The sequence below is a fragment of the Dermacentor albipictus genome, chromosome 4, assembly GCF_038994185.2.
Source record: "Dermacentor albipictus isolate Rhodes 1998 colony chromosome 4, USDA_Dalb.pri_finalv2, whole genome shotgun sequence".
Taxonomy (NCBI): domain Eukaryota; kingdom Metazoa; phylum Arthropoda; class Arachnida; order Ixodida; family Ixodidae; genus Dermacentor; species Dermacentor albipictus.
Window position 1 is genome coordinate 112,872,635 of NC_091824.1, and position 17,500 is coordinate 112,890,134.

The window sequence follows — 17,500 nt, forward strand, 5'->3', positions numbered from 1 at the left end:
ATGGAGTAGTCCGACGCTTGTTGCTTCCAACCTCTCCACTCATATCCCATTTAACCTTACCTATACGTGCCATAACCATCGCGCCACCACAGCAAGTACTGCACGCAACTAACTGCGCCGAGGATGAGCCAAGCCACTCGGGAGACGCGAGACCGTGTGTCGCGCGAGCAAGGGATGCCGCAGTCGCGGGGCAGCGGAAAAAAACCCAGCGGGTTCCGCGCTTCCAGACTGCGCGCCGGGAAAAGAAAAAGCGAAGGGGCAAACGACGGAGCAACAGACACAAAGGCTAGCGCGTGCCGTTGCATTGACTTGCCGTAGCCCCGCTGAGTGCTTTAGTCGTTCTATTTAAGACGTCCCACGCGCATTCATTTGGATGCGCTTCCCAGGGCTTCCCCAGTTCTCTTTTGTTTTCGGACCTGTAGAATTCATTCAGTCTCACTGCTCCCGGTCCACGTGTTGACGCCGTTTAAATTGGGCGCCCAGGTCGGACGCTGTAATGGGTCTGGGCTGGTGTGGATGGGAGGCGAAAAGCTTGGAAGGGAAAGGGGCGGGGGAGTGGGAAGGAGAGAACGTTCCACACTCTTAACCCTACATCGCAATGGACGGAACGGTATTGCATTTGGTCGCTTTGCGCACGCTTTCTTTTTTGAAGTTGAACGAACGTCGGGGGGCTGACTGAGTGAGCGATTTTTTTTTCTTCTTGCACAACCAGAGTGCAGAAGGTTTGTGTCAATTCTTTGTGTTGCGGTAGGTCGCTGATCAATTGATTGATTCGTCATTTACATCTCCATATCCACAAGCTACTGAATCAGCGAAAGGGTAGAAAAGCATGGAGAGAGATGCTGCAATGCTCGTCTACTCAATCAATACGAGCTGAGTTACGAATTTAACTCTGAACTTGGTGTGAAGCGCTATGTTTGAATGGTTGACAGTTTGAACGCACGCCTTCTAAGACTTCCTCGAATGGAAACTGCCATAGAGGTTCATATATGGAAACGTTACCATCGCCTCCTTCACAGACAAACGGAGAAAGAAGCGCGAGATTCAGGGGCAAGGAGACGGGGGTCATGCAATATGAAAATCCGGAATGCAGGAAAATAAAGTGTGGCTGCCTGCACGATGTCCTGAAGCTTTCAGCTGCTCATATCAGTCTTCCAATAACGTTGCTGTGCGCAGCCGATTGCGATATGCGCATAGTGTATACACGCTGCGGAAGTTGACGCGTTTCTGCAATGCTGATGTCCACCAGCGTTCCTCGCAAACATCGCTCGAGGTAACTCATAACCAGTGCATCTGACATGACGTTCCACACGTCTTATCTTTTCTCCCTGTACGGGCCGGCTAATCAAAAATAGATAAACAGATTGGACAACACAGATTGAGCACTACATTTTTATTCAACTCTATGATGCGCTGTCAGCGAACATGTCCTATACTCAATTTCCGGCGCTAAAAAGCTAGTGGCGCGGATAGACGCTAGTCTGGGGCTTGTACAATATTTTTAGAGCAACTAAAATACAAAATGTACATACCTGAACACTTCTCCGGGTGTCGAAGCGCTGTAAATTTAATATACGAGTTAAACGCTATGAGTGTTTGAAATAATATCCTGCGCTGGCGCATTACTGGACGTGGGACACGCCGGCCTATTCCAAAATACGCTTGTGAGCTAACAACACTTGATGTACGTCTACGACGTTAATATCTAGTGCAATTGAATAACGCACCAAATATGATAGAGATAGAGAGCAAAGAAAGGCATTGGGGATAACCATGGTTGTGCCCGGTTGGCTACCCCACACTTGGAGAAGGAGAAAGAGTCCTGAAAAATGAGGAAGATTAGAAAAAATAGAAGACACAGTACAACTCGTCAGTGTGCACCCACCCACAAAGGAACGTTAATAGTGGTAGACGAGAGAGAGAGAAAGCAAACAGAGGAAAGGTAGGGACACTTCCAAGAAACGGTCCAGGATGAACCCATTGGCCTCTACGTCTGCCACAAAACGTAGCGTAGCAGTCTCTTATGCGTGACACCTCGAATTCAGTCAGGCGTCTGTTGTGAGCATTCGAAATATACCTATACAACACGCGTCGTTAGGCGGCACCAAGTCCGCCTCACCTGTTTATTGTTTCTATTGCGCAGGTATACGTATCAAGAATATAGCAACCAACCAGCCCTCTTGGCAACATCAGTTATATAGTTGGTTAGATGCTGAAAACGTTATCTCCATGTACGTGGACAAAATATAACCAGCTCCTCGGGTTTCAAATTCAAATTCAAATTCTTTATTTCTGCCTTGTACAAATACAGACAGCGGAGGCGCAGAAAAAGCTGTCAGAAACAGCTTGACAAAGCCGCAGGCCCCTTTCGCTTGGCAGTGGCTTCACAGCAAGGCTTTTCAAACAAAGGTAATTGCAGTCTAATAACACTTATACATATTGAACAAATACAAAAGAAAACATGACAAAATCATACAATATTTAGACAATATTCACCACAAAGAAAAACCGAACTTACATGGTAACATACATAGTACGCAAAGCACTGTTTGACGCACTGAAAAGATCAAAATTATTATGTACATAAGCATTTAAGAGGGAAGGAAGAGTGAATTGTAGGCGTTCTGTACCGGAATTTATTCGAATTTGCTATTCTTATAGCAAAACCGATGTTTTGTTTGTTTGTTTAGCACGGATATGAAGAGGCAGCAGTGAGTGGTATAGGTTGGCATGCTGAATTCTATATCGCAGATTTTCGTGGCAACTCGCGGTATTCAAAACGCACTTCACGAGTGCGCTTTGGCGTCTGTGACAACACAGCGGTCTACAGATCAGATCAATTTTGATTTTCACGAAAGCTGACCGCAAGAACATGCGTAAAGTGCTTCCGTATGGTTCCGCAACCATCTGACTTTATATCGTGCAATATTTTATGCAATCTGCTCATAGGTAAATTTAAAAAAAGATTGGAGGCAAGGCGCATTATGATGTGTAAGGGTTCTGAATGATATACGGCGCCTCCCATAACGGCTATGTTGCCTTAGGACGTTAAACACAATCAATCAATCAATCAATCAATCAATCAATCAATCAATCAATCAATCAATCAATCAATCAATCAATCAATCAATCAATCAATCAATCAATCAATCAATCACTCAATCAATCAATCAATCAATCAATCAATCAATCAATCAAATAGATAGATAGATAGATAGATAGATAGATAGATAGATAGATAGATAGATAGATAGATAGATAGATAGATAGATAGATAGATAGATAGATAGATAGATAGATAGATAGATAGATAGATAGATAGATAGATAGATAGATAGATAGATAGATAGATAGATAGATCCAACAACGCCCCATGCACAAAGCAAGACGAGCCATCGCTGTGCTGCAATATGTGTAGCATTTTTTTTATTTTTTATTCCTGTAGATTCGCAGCTCTCGCTAGCACGTCGCTTCTCATCATGCTCGAGAAGACCGGCAAGGCACGCGAGCTATAGTGCCGTCGCTACCTATTAGTGCTTCGAACGCAACACGTCTCTCGCGGTTCGGCCCCGGAGCTTGACCCTTTGCGCAACTCTGCCGTGCCCGCGGCCCACGCCAGCCTGCTCATTTACTGCGCGCTATGTGCGCCGTTAACGGGTTCCCGCTGCGAGCTGACCGCGGCCGGTCCCACCTGTCGTCCTGACTTATCCGCGATACGTCTTCGTAAGAAACACAAGGAAGAGGGTAGGATAGCGCGGACAGCGCTGCTCGTCAACTGTCATGTCGGCGAATTAAAGGTCTGTTGCAAGGCTTGACTGTGTCAGTAGTAGTAGCCAATGGCGTGACTCGGTTCCTTCGCGTTCGGAGTTTCGCAGGAATCAGCTAAAATTTGTTCCGCGTTATTAGTTCTTCCTCTGAGCCATTGAAAAACACCCATGCTCTAATGAGCGTCGTGTCGGACGACAAGCCAATCCCACACGGCAAGCCAGAAAACGAAGACGGAACGCGATCTGCGGCTGCATTCGCAGTCGGGAGCCATCTCAATGAGCTGACGGGAGCTGTAGCTAGGACAATAAGAGAGGTCATGTTCGATTGTTTCCTCGTTGCCGCAACTATCACAGGCAGCACTGTCAATTATTCCGATGCGGCAAGTAAATGCATTCGTGAAAGACACTCCTAGCCATAATTGGCAGATAACAGTTGCCTCGATTTGAGATAGTTCAGATGGAATGCGTAATCGGAGGGATGGTGCAGGCGGTGCAGTCGAGAATGTCGGAAAGCTGGCGTGTTCCACATAGATCGTGTGGTATCACGCGCTAGTATGCGAAGCTTTGTTGCTGCGTCAGTTCTTGATAGGGGGATGCGTTCCTTCACGGCATTTTCGTGAGCCCTCCTAGCAGCTTCATCGGCGTTTTCGTTGCCCTTGATGCCGCAGTGGTCTGGGAGCCACTACAAAGTCATGTCCTTTCTCTGCTAGCTGGTGATATAACTGATATTTCTAGCACAAGTTGGTCTTGTGGTCCACGATGTAGAGCGGATAGCAAACAATGCAGAGCTGCCTTCGAGTCGGTGAATACGCTCCATCTTCATGGTAAGTCTACATGGATCAGTCGAAGTGCGCTGCGAAGTGCAGCAAGCTCCGCAGCTGTCGATGTTGCGCGGTGAGATATTTGAAACTGAATGATCACGGCTTTTTCGGGGAACATCACAGCTGCTATGTATCCGTCCAGGGTTGTCGAGCGAACACTAAATCTGGAGGTGATTCTTGTATGTCTCGTGCAGCATGAGTAGAGATAGCTGCTTGAGAGCTGGCAACGGAAGTCCTGCTTTCTTTCGAATTCCCGGTACTGAAAGTCAAACTTGTGGGCGAGCCAACACCAAGGAAGTGCAAGGAGCCTCTCGGCAGGCGTATGATCTGTAGGGAGGCAGTCACGGTATGCCGATATCTCCTGGAAAAAAGAGGCACTGGGTCGGTCTTTCGGTAGCGCGGCGAGGGGGTGGAAAAGGGGCGCGGGCAACGTGCCCGGTGTGTGATATGAGCACGTGCAATGTCATATGAGTTGTGACTGGGTAATTTTGAGCTATCGCAATTGCCTTCGCTGTTGATGTGCAGCGCGGCAATCCACGACAGACTTTGAGCGCCTGCCCCTATGCACTCTCGATTGTACGGATGTTACTTCTGCAGGCTTTTGCAGGTAAGCTGTACCTCAGATACCCGAGAAGCAGCGTCCTGTAGAGTTGTAACATGGCGTGTACTGACGTACCCCACGTTTTGCTCCAATAAATTTGAAAAGGTGTGAAATGAACGGTAGGCTTTCCTTCGGGTAGGCCACGTAGGCCCTCCAGCTGAGGTCTCGATGAATGATCTCCCCTAAGAATATGTGCGACCTGGCGTAACATAACATAACATAACATAACATATCAACATAAAATAGGCTTCAAAGAGCCGCGACTTCAATATCGGCGTATCTTGGCGAACAAGTTCTCCAGGTTTCACCTGAGAAGTGTACGCTGGTAGCGTTTACGTGGAAGCCAATGACGCCCTACGCCATATTTATCAATGGGATTCTTGGCCAAAGTTCAATCTATACACGAATGTTGTTGAGTATTTGAGTGACTTGGATTGATGTGGCACTTGAAACCAAACTCTTCTAGCACGAACTGAGTGAACCGTTTCTTGTACGATCTTGAAATCTCTACATTGAAGTCTACAATAATGATCACAGGGGTAGTGTCATCATAGCTAACCCATGCAAACTGCGTATTCATAAACTTCTCGATATCACACTTGGGTACTCCTGAGATATATACACTGTGGATATCACAATTCCGTCTTTCATTTGTACGGAACATGCATCCCTACTGTCGGTGGCATTGTCCTCTTGCGAGTAAAAGCTGTACCGTTGTACATATATTTTGTCCTTTGCATATAGGGCAACGCCTCTTGCTTGTGAGTCCATGTGCTGTTCGCGGCCGCATTTCGAAGGGGACGGAATGCGAAAACGTTCGTGTACCGGGCACTGTGTGCGCCCTAAAGAGCTCTGCAACCACGGCGTGACTCACATTGTGATCGCGATTTTGGCACGTAAAAAGGCAATCTAACTTGAAGATAGCTTGAATAATCCATAAATGCAACGGTCGCTACTTATAATTACTGACTTCACGATTAAAATTCACTAGCTTCATTAGAACGCGCAACACGTAGTTGTAATGTTTGTCGATGTTTAGCAAAAATGGGATAGTCATATGATAAGAAAGGACATCATAACAACGTTGTAACCAGCCATTTCATTTACTACGGCCTCGCGTTCCTTTTTTTAAAGGATTTATAATATTTGCAAGCATGTGTCGCAGCAGCTGTAGATGAAATAACAAAGGCATAAAATTTGGCATTAAGTTTAATATGCCGCGTTTATGAGGATATTAGGAACGTACCTGCACCAACCGGCGCGGAGGCCTGAAACGATGCATATTCCGCAGAACCGGCCGCGTTTGCTTTGGTGATCTTTATGAGTGGCAATTCGCGATAAGGCCTTATCTTTAACGACTCGGATCTGGCACAAATGAACGTCCTTACGACACCTGAAAAACCAAAGAAAACAAATCTCCCGCAGTCGCTCCCTACTGCCTCGTGTATCGCAAATGAAATATTGCAAGGAGAAGGTATTCGAAGCTGTAAATAATAGTATATAGGTTTATTATCTGCGACAAAACCAGTATTCGTTTCGCAGCTTTTGCAGCTTTGGTGGCCAGCTTTTTTTTTTCTCAACAGAGCAAAAAAAAAACAAAAGTAAGTGATGAAAAATGCAAGAGTCATACACTCAGTCTTATCATTGTTCTTTTATCTAACCTTTAATTAAGTGGTGTCCCTATCGCGCTTACGATTATATACATTCAGAGTCTAGCGATCCTTCTATCAGACCACTGAATTTGCAGTTTAGTCCTTTCCGCAGACTTTTGACTGGCTTGCCGATAAATTTAATATGCCGGAAAGAATTAGTCCACCTTGTGAGAAGTGATTGTAAACAAATATTTTCCTTGTTGGCACTGCCATACGCGGCTGCTTATTCACGTAGTTCCTGTGGTGGCTTCGCGTGTCAATGTTGCTGCTGTTCGCCTTCCGTGCCGAAGTTGCGTGAAGTTGACTGCGCTGCAACGTGATGTTTCGATGGCAGAGTCCGCATTACCTCCCCGATGTATACCATTTTCAATCTACTCCTGGTGTCCAATTTGTATCGTGGACGTGATGGGTCGGATCTGCCGCTAGGGACGTACGGCACCTCGAACAGTTGCGCTTAGTGCGTGAACGTGCGTTTGCTTCGTCTAGTGGGTGTCGCTCGGAAAAATTTTTTTTTTCTTCCTGAAGTGGTGCCTTATTAATAGGCCACCGCTAGTCGCGCTGCTGTCGACTCTGCCGTGAAGGAAGCCGCCGCATGCAGTGAGCGGTGAGTATCATAGCAGGGGGGGGGACACTCCTCGGTTGCGGTGGCGCAGGAAATTGGCGCCATCTGTGTACAGGGCGACGCAAAAATCCGTTTCCCTTGCATGGCCTCGTAGATCATCGCGCGCACGCGCGCCGATCCAGGTGGCCAAGCCCTTCCCCCCGCTAGGCTCCTCTCCCTACGCCCTCTCTCGTAATACACTCTCAACTCCCTCACCTTCGACTGTCTACGCGCCGCGCCGCCGTGCCATCCCCGCCGGCCCGGCTGCTGCTTAGTCCGCTACGTAACGCTTTATTTTTGTTATCTACTGTCATCGAGATACGTGCGCTGCTGTGCGTTTACCGACGTGGCTAGTTTAGTCAGTTCTGTGTTCCTCGGTAGCTGTGTGCTTGTGCTCCGCGATGTTTCACCCGTTTCACGACTCGTACCGCTCGTGCATCGTGCAGTGGTGCACAAATACCTCAAAAACAAGCCCTGCAAGGTTGTTCCGGGTGCCCAAAGACAACAGGTGAGCGCTCAGACCCAAGGACATCAGAAGGCGCATGTACACGAACACAGCCCTGTCCATTTGTGTACTCCATGAGGCTCCGGACGTCGTTGCGCCTTGATTGTGCTACACTTGCCTCTTCCCGGTAGAGAAAGCTGACAAATAGATGTTCCTCCTCATTGTCACCTGGTCTGTGACTTGTGTTTTTCTGTGCCAAGTCTCATTCTGCAACTTCAGTAACTTGCCCAGCTTTCCATACCGCCCTCAGTGCTTTTTCTGTGTATCACGTTCTACAAACCAACTAACAGCTGAAAAATTACTGTTAGTGTTTGTGTACTATCTCAGTAACCCCCGATGGGAAAACCGCGCGAACAACCTTCATGTGTAGGCATGATACGCTTTTTTTTCCTCTGGAAAGCATGAGCATTGCAAGTGTCCTACATGCAGATTTTTGCAGTTCATGTTTATTATACAAGGGACAGCCCAGTAGGTACGACTTAGTGCCTTAAGTGACGTAATTTTACTGCTAAGCATTGCATTCGGGTAGAAAGAAGGGTCGTGTTGGCTTGTTTTACCTGGTCTTTGATTGAGGAATACGCCTTTCTGCGAATGTTTTCTATGTGCTGCTGCAAAAGCCGACTATCTCCTGTTCCCTTGCCACCTTTACTCAAGTTGTGACCAAGTGCGAAATAATGTGATAATGTTTGTTTCAGTTTTTAGTACGATGTTATTTTTTTCTGCCATGTTTTTTTCAATTTGTTCAGTAGTAATGAACATGTCAAGCATTTCATATATTTTCGTGCAGATCTATAAGTGAGCTTTCTTTTGGTATGGCTCTCAATCAAACAATGTTAGCATTTTATTCTATCTTTCAGGTGTTTTGCGTGTCCTTGTTTTTGCCATTACTAGTGAGTTTTCCCTTTTTATAGTTGTCATGACTACGTCATACACGTCGTCCAATTTTGTGCAATATCTTAGTGCACATATCAGGAGCTCGTCTACATTTAGGTCTTGAGGACGTTATATAAAAATGTTGTTTTTATATGTGTGTACATGGAATGGCTTTCGCGTTTTCTAGCGCTTTCACTGCACGCTTTCTTTTGTTATTTCACCATCTGTGAACTTTTGTCTTTAGTACTCTTGTATATGTCATGCACCTCTCACTTGCTCATTTTTGGAGCGTGTATCACACCACGTTGTAAGAAAAATCTCTTTTCGGAAACGAAGTCAATAAAGCGAGGCTAAACATCTGTTGTGTTGGAAGTAGAATTTTTTTTATGTCCCGCCACATGCTGGTATAATATAAGTATGGGCAAGACTGCGTGCGTGCCAATGCATAGCCCACGGCGCACCACGCGCCAGCTCGCAAGCAATGCCAATGCGCCGCGTAGCGCGCGCATTGCTTGCGAGCTGGCGCGTGGCGCGCGGTAACAAGCGCGCTATAAAAAAGAAAAAACGCGCCGCTTACGGGTAAAAACAAAAAAAAAGTGAGCGGCGCGCGCGACATGGGGGAAAGAGAGAAAGAGAGTGGAGCGGGTCGGCATAATAAAAACAAAAAGGAAAGAAAAACGTTTGGGAGAGGAGGCGCCGCGCGGCTGCTGTTGCTGTTGCCATGGCAACGTAAACAATCATGTGCGCCGCCATTTTGCCTAATGCGTCGCCCCTTGATTAGGGCCGTAACTGAAGGGGACCTTGGCGCTAGCGTCGAAAGAGCGTCTGCTCAAAAACGGCCAATGGGATGTATACGGAGTGTCCGCCCCCTGATCATAGGTCACGCGATACGATAAGACGTGCCTTCGTTTTGCATCTCGGCGCGACTGCTCAGGCTGGCGCGGCGGAGTGCGGCATCGTTGATAAAACTGACCCATTGACCGCAGAAAGCCGATCGTGGCAGCGAGAAGTACAGCTCGGATCATGCGATCAGGTGACGCATGCTCGAAGCAAAGTCGTCTCGAACTAGCTACCTACGGTTATAAACAACGCAAACACGCTTCCGAACGGCCCGCACCTGCATTCGCTTATACATGTGCATTGCAGGCGCTGTGTTCCTGTAAACAGTCGAGCAATAAAAATTTGTTTTGGGTTTTCTTGCTTGTTTGTGCTGCGCCGCTATAGGTTCCTTATTACTCCGTATTTATTTATTTAGTTTGTGACTTATTGTGTGTGCCGTATTTGTTCCGCTTAACGTTTGTTCCTGCCTATGAATAAAAATTTCATAAAGGATTTTGAAGTCCATCTTTTTCCCTTGGTATCATATGTATTCCTTGACTCGTAACCTTGAAAGTGGACAGTGCGGTTTCATAAAACGACAAATCAAGTAATCACTTAGCTTAAGGTACGTTTAGACTACGTAAGTAATGTGTAAATATTTCGCAAGAAACGCAAGCGAAAATCCTAAAAGCGCGACTAAATTGTTCAGACTACAATCGTAGGAAGCGTTAAGAGCGCAACAGTCGTCACACACGCAAGCGCATTTGTTGGAAGGCGCGCTCCTTTTACGTTTCATGCAGATACGACTGTTACGACGTGGCCAACTAGCGCCGCAGCTTCGGTTTTAAATTTCCCGCGACGCGACTTCCGGCATCTCCAGTTGGAGCAACAGTCGTGAGTACGTATGCGCATGTGCGTTGTTCGAACTGCAACGGCGCCCGTATTTCTTTGGTGCCTTCGCTTAGAATTTTTCGGTGGTTGCGTCATGTTGACAGCCACTGAGACACAACTAGTCAGCTCAAGTTTTGATTGGCCAGTCTTAATAGCTGTAACGTATGCAACTTACAATGTGCATGACCAGCATTGTTAACGATGTTAAGGCTAGTAACGCGCAATACGGGCTTTACGACAGATGGGTGCTTTGCTAGCATTATGACTGCAGTGTGAACGTACTTTTATAAATCTCCTTTTTTATTGTGGGCTTTAACGCACCGAAATGGCACAGTGCGTGGATTGTGAGGGACGCCGTATGGGAGAGCTACGGATTACTTTTGACCACTCTGGACTTCTCAACGCGCATTTTCGTCCAAATGACCGAGCCTGTTTGCAGTTCGACCCAATACAACTGTTTACTCTAGGTCCAATCAAACATGTTTCTGTATTTGACAGTTTGTAAAAAATGATATAATTGAAAAGTTCAAGCTCTGCTTAATGAACAACTGCTTTTTGCGTCGACGCCTTTCCCGCCGGAGACAACTGGATTATATATATATATATATATATATATATATATATATATATATATATATATATATATATATATATATACGCTTAGCTGCACAACCATCGGCTTGCATGTAGGCTCCTTAAACACATTATAATTGCGACGCCCCGAAGCACTTTCACTCACTATAGAGCGCGCTTGTTTCTTTTTTTACTCTTTGCTGTCTTCTACCCTCAAAGGAACAAACTGCAATATGAATTCCAAAGTCTCACACAAGTGGGCGCGTTTGCAATGTTTCACATCGCAGCGCAATTTACCGCGTATCTATAGAGACCATATACAATTGAAAACGTTGAACTCAAGGCGATGCACCCACAAGCAAGACTGTCGGAAACGCTATAAAGATTTTTCCGAGCGTGCGCATTTCAAGTAAATTGTCACTTGCCAGTGTGTGGTACAATATACACTATTTCAGTTCCTAAGAGTCCGACCGCTCTCTGACTTCTTGTCTGCTGCATTTCTGAGCATACGTCACGAGTTTACCGCAAATTTTGCTACACGAACAGCTTACGCATGACCGCGTGTTTGACTTCAGCCGTTACCAGGACCAAAAGATACACGCTCGGTTTGCGGTGTTTGGGCGTTGAAACCGAAAACATTTGGCGTGCAGATCTGGAATCTCACAATCGCCCTCTACTTGCCACCACTCCTCCGATGTGAAGTCATTCAGAAATGCTTTTTTAAGTGCCCTGCTTAAAACTACAGGTACTGACTCATCCGCTATGATTACCAAGCGTGAAACATCGCGTGAGTCCTGGCTGTTACACCTGCTATAATATGCCAGAGCTGCCAAGAAGGGGAAAAGAATTGGAAAGAGGGTGGCGTTAATTGGCAACGGCAATAAATCTTTTTCATGGGCATGAAAAATGCTTCTCTTAACTAGAGGCACTTGTTCACACGTGGAGGAGACATAGAACGTTAAGGTATGCATGCGCTAAAGCAGCGATGAAACGCAATGCCACGTATAGTCATGACCGTTGAAGAGAAACGATGCCGAGTCGATTTGTTCATGGGGTTATCTTCTTCCAGCCTTGCGAGTACCGTCTGAGCCGGCCGATTACGCTGATTGGGTGCATTTAGTTCGAAAGAAAAGTGCCCTTGACATCAAGACCATCGAGGTTCTGCCAGCACGACTGAGGTGGTGTCACCCTACGACGAAAAGGTCTCTATCACCTTCCTGCCATTCCAAGGCACCGTCGACGAACACCACGGTTGCTCAATTGGGTAGGGCGTGAACGTACGCCGGAGTGGTGTCTCTTAGAAGTTCTTTGCGGTCAATATCGGCAGACAACCGCTTGTCTCACCCAATGAGCCTATTCTTGGAAATGGCGGCCAGATGGGGCAGGCCCTCAAAGGCCATCCACGTGGTGCACCGCCACCGCCAACCACTCACCCAGCCGCTTGACGCAAACACGAGACTAGACGAGTGTTAAGACTTGGACGTGGTTAAAGCTAGGCCGAGCGCTGTCTCTCTCCTTGAAACAACAGTGCACGCTGCCCAATGCGCGCGAACCGGCGGGAAAGTTTTTCTCGGCTGGCGGCCGCTCCAAGGTTGCGGCGCTGCATACGATCAGACGTCGGGGGTGAGAAGAGGCAGTGGCGGGCCGACGTAACCCTATATACGAAGGCAAACGATGCAAAGCGTTTTGCAATAGTAATATCCCGTGACGCAACAGCGTGCGGATGAGACCGCCGCTTCCGAGCCGAGTTTGTTTTCAAGACGGTCCGCTCCGTGTAACGAACGAGGAGCGGCAACTTTCGCGGATCGCCGCCGATGTCGTCATCTTGCATGTGTGGGTCACATGTGCGGCGGTGGCGATGCGTGGTCTGTCTTTCCAGGAAGACCTACCGCTACGACGGGCGACGTCGTACTGGCCGTACTATCAGCGCTTAACTGTTTTTCGCCTTTTGAGATGGAGGGCACGTGCTCTGCAACCCGCTTTCTCGCTTCCGGTATTATCGCCTTTCTTGCTTTGCCGGTAGCTGGAGGGAAACAGAATATAGCGGCACTGTAGCTTCATGCGCACTTATAAAAGCGACCTAGTGAAGCTGTTGCGCATATCTTCGCAGGCCGCATTATCCTCAAGCTCACATGTGCGCGTGAGTTGCCCGAGTTTTTAAGCTGCTTTCTTTTCCCGCGAGAGCTCTTTGATTCGATGTTGTGCCAAAGGAACATAAGCGCCATACTAGATGGTTGTTTTACGTATTTATTTGCTTGTTCTCCTTATAGAGCGCAGACGGCATTGTCGCTATGAATGTGACCAGCGAAAAGACGTAATTATTGTTGTAACTTTCTGTACTTAGGTTTAACACTGTCACTTCATGAAACTGCACTTTCGTTTTTTTTTTTTCGATAAATCCGTACAAGCTTTCAAGCGTTGGGATATTTGCTGACGCATAGCGAATATTTATTTATTTATTTATTTATTTATTTATTTATTTATTTATTTATTTATTTATTTATTTACTTCAAGGCCTGAAGACATTACAGAGGGGAGTGGAGAATGATATAAACTTCGACTATAACAAAATAATGCGGCGGCTAAGAGTATATATAACATTCAGCTGCAGCTTTAAATGCAGTTACGTCGGTCAGTTCGGCAATAGAGGTGGGCAGGTGGTTCCAGTCAATCAAGGTGCTTGGAATAAGAGAATCATAAAAGAACTTTGTATGGGAGAAAGGAACATGTACTTCGTGTTGGTGATCAAACCTGTTCGATATGTAGGACGGCTTCGGAAGAAGATCATGTTTGAATAGCAGATTGTGATAGATATTGTGAAACAGAAATAAACGGGGCAGCTTCCTGTTTCCATAGACGATACACTAGATGTGCGCGTATATTCTGAAAAAAAAAAATATGTGCGCTGCGATTTTGTACAGATTCCAAGGTACGAATAAGAGGGTCAATGCCGGGATCCCACACAGAACTGGCATAGTCGAGCTTCGAACGAAGAAGAGTTTTATAAAGGAAGACTTTTAGAGGGGGAGGTGCATTGGAGAAGTTTCTCCGTAGATAGCCAAGCGTGCGATTATCATTGTTGGTGATGTAACTGACATGAGTCTTGGTTATGTATTTGACATACAAATCGGTAAATTTAACGCCAAGATAAATTGTGCGCCACGACCTGTATCCACACATACACACGCACACACACAAAAAAACGATATCTTGCGTCGGAACTGTTCGTAAGCGCACGCGCCAGCCAATCATGATGTTGGAGGTATCAATAAGACGGCGTCGGAAATAGCAAACACATCTTACGAACGAAAAGCTTTGCGAACTCGACCCCAAAGCAATGTCAGAATACAACAACACATAGGAAGAGTGTGGGCATGTATCTAATTGCAAGAACGTGACGTTGCCTATCATCGCACTTTTTTTAGGGAGGTGAGATTTTATTACCATTGTTTCGAGTACAAGTGCAAAGAAAGACATTAATATTTTAGCGTGTTAGGAGGTCCCACAGTAAAAACTCAAGGAGCCCTCCTAACATATGCATGTATTGCATTGAAGAATTTATTATTATTATTATTATTATTATTATTATTATTATTATTATTATTATTATTATTATTATTATTATTATTATTATTATTTGAATATAAAATCGAACATCACAACGAAAGAAAAGCAGGCTAGCAATCGTTTCCTAAAAGGGACGCGGCGCCCACCCGCTTGCATAGGAGAGAAAAAAGAGATAGAGAAGAAGGAGATACAGAAAACGAGAGAGAGATGGTGTGAGAGAGATAAAGGCCACATCCCGCAGTCGCACGCGGAGCAACAACGTTACAGACGAGAATCTAGTCCAGTGGTTGACAAATGTTCTAGTACAGCTTAGTGAGCCGCATATACAGTTGACGCATGACCCTTCGGAAACAATATATCGTAAAGCGCAGTTCGCGCAAGACTAAGTCTTTGAAACTTACTCATCAGGACACAGCGACAACTGCAGAAAGTTGGACATTCCAACAAGTGCTCAAGCACTTCGCTGGAGTGTCCACAAGCGAGCCACGAAGGGTTCGGCACATGTCCCTGTCGGTGCAGGCGATGTTCAACGTTTACGCAACCGAAGATTTGTTGATTGATTGTATTGCACATCATTATCAGGCTCACAAACATTCTGGAGATAAATATCACACGATACTTACGCCGAGAGGCACACGCGTAAGCTTATCTAAGCAGTACAGATGAACTGCAGTGATAAGAAATGCGTGATCTGCCCCTTCAGATTCGCTATCATACAATGAAATGTTCCAGAGCGCAACACATTGCACGTGTTCATCGTAAACACTTCTTTTTGTTGATTGTCAGCTTGATGGCGACACACGTACATATCTCCTCGTCTGGACACCTACGATGTAGCTGAGAATCGGTTCCACGGCTAAGTACCCATTCTCTCTTCTTGCTGTAGTGGTGGGGACAAAAGTTGTTGCAGCATTGCGGAAAGTTTGTCCAACATTTGCTGCTGCCGCGCAGCGTGTTACGCTCTCGTTTCGATTTACTTATTGACATTTCTTAGAAACATGGGTAACCTACATGTTGTCAGACTGCTGTTACGTTTCGCCTACGATGCGCGGTAAAGCCGGCGCGGATGCAACGTACGCCGGAGCTTCGTTCAAAGCGGCGGACATTTTGGCCCGTTCGGAGCGGCCGCGACGCATCCCCGCCGAGCGCGTCCCGGCATGTTCAGTGCCACGTGTCTTTGTGTGTGCGTGTGTGTGTGCCCACGCTTGTGAAAGCGCGGCAGCCGGGGAGAGGAGCTCCCCAAGTGTGAAGCGAGGAGGTCTGACCGGCGCCCCCCGGCTGATGCGTCACTACACTCGTCTCTACATGTCTCTCAGTCCGTCCGTGCCTCGCTGTCATGTGGTGTCGTCCCGTGACCTTCCTTCTTGCCCGCGACGCCAAGAGTATAAGAGCAGCTGCCCCCGGACGCCAGGAGAGAGGCTCCGATTTCTTCTGTTGAGTAACGTGCGCTCCCGCCTCTCCACTTCGGTCGACCTGACCGCCCGCTCTTTTGCGATGCTAGAATAAACAAGTTGTTCTGTTAGCAGTCGACTCATGCTTTGCCGGGACCTTCGGATGCTTCCAGTGTGCCCCAGGCCGCCAGGCCTACGCTACCATTGGGGCTTGCGACCCATTTGCAACAACGGGCGCCAGCGGTCCGATTGCAATAACGGGTGTCAGCACTGAGGTTCCAACAGCCGGTGCCATCGGTGGGATTCCAATAACCGGTGCCATCGGTGGGAATCCAACAGCTGGTGGCATCGCTGGGATTCCAACACTGCCTACAATCTTTTTGCTAAGGTTTAAAAACATGATGTCACCTGCTGAATGTGCAGATTACTGCTATTCTCTGGCATGTTAAATACACAGAAGCGTGGTGAAAATGCGATGACATCAATTAATTTTTCAAATAATAAATGAGAAGGTTCTCCAACGCGTATAGAGTGATGCTACGCATGTGTAAATATGAACGTGTTGGAGAAGATGAACTGCACACCGCAGAAATGCTTCACAACAGCTATTCAGCTGCAACAAAACTGCTTGTTGGACTAGTTGGTGCTTGCTAAAAGACATGTTTTTTTGTTTTAACTTGTGGCAAAAAAACACGTCTTTTAGCTATTCAGCGGAGCAAAACTCCACAACGAGGCATCTTTGATGCTAGATGTGCGCAGACAACGGTACATTAGGATGTTGTTTTCGATGTCACTGTCAAAATAATGATCATCATTAATCAGCACTGCGCGGGCAAATCCGTAGTTTCAAGTGTGAGGCATAAACTTCGATGCACCACTTGCCCTAGGAACTGGAAATTTCTCGACTTTTTTTTTTCGCCTACTCTGGTGGTGCAGTGGTTTTTCTGTTGCCCTGCTAATCACAAGGGCGCGGGCTTAAACGTATGCAGTGCGATGGGGGCGAAATGCAATGACGCCCGTGTACCGTGCATGGGGGGCACGTTGAAGAACTTCACGTGGTCAAAATTAATTCCGAGTCCCCCACTACGGCGTGCCTCATAATCATAGCGTGCTTTTGGCACGCAAATTTGTTTTTTGTTTTTCCTTGGGCAAAGTACGTTGGTTTCTCTCCCAAATTTTTTCATTCGAACGCGCAACAGGCCTCTGCCGGTTATACGTAATGCAGGGTAGATTTCGTTCTGTCTTTTCTCTTGCTTTATTACGAATACTTCAATGGGAGCACCTGAATAATAAAAGGAGAAGATGTGAGAAGCACTAAGAGAAAAATGAATGCGAGGCGAGAGGGATACCTTCCTAACCGACCGTAATAGAAGGAATACACAAACACGATATATGCCCAGCTCATTTGTTTACGCGTGTGTGTGTGTTCTTTCCGTCTC

The 17,500-nt window shown here is 46.5% G+C and overlaps 1 protein-coding gene and 1 long non-coding RNA gene across 3 annotated transcripts in view; one reads left to right on the plus strand and one right to left on the minus strand.

Annotated features, from left to right (window-relative positions):
* LOC139059268 (uncharacterized) overlaps positions 1–17,500 on the minus strand; it is a 380,230-nt gene that overhangs the window by 306,358 nt on the left and 56,372 nt on the right. The window lies entirely within an intron of this gene.
* LOC139059266 (monocarboxylate transporter 13-like) overlaps positions 1–17,500 on the plus strand; it is a 79,860-nt gene that overhangs the window by 24,138 nt on the left and 38,222 nt on the right. The window contains exon 1 of one of the 2 annotated variants that reach the window (XM_070537456.1): positions 13,188–13,243. The exons of the other annotated variant lie outside the window; for it this stretch is intronic. The gene's annotated coding sequence lies outside the window, so the exon portion shown is untranslated. Of the gene's footprint in view, positions 1–13,187; positions 13,244–17,500 lie in introns of those variants that run through there. 2 annotated transcript variants of the gene reach the window in all.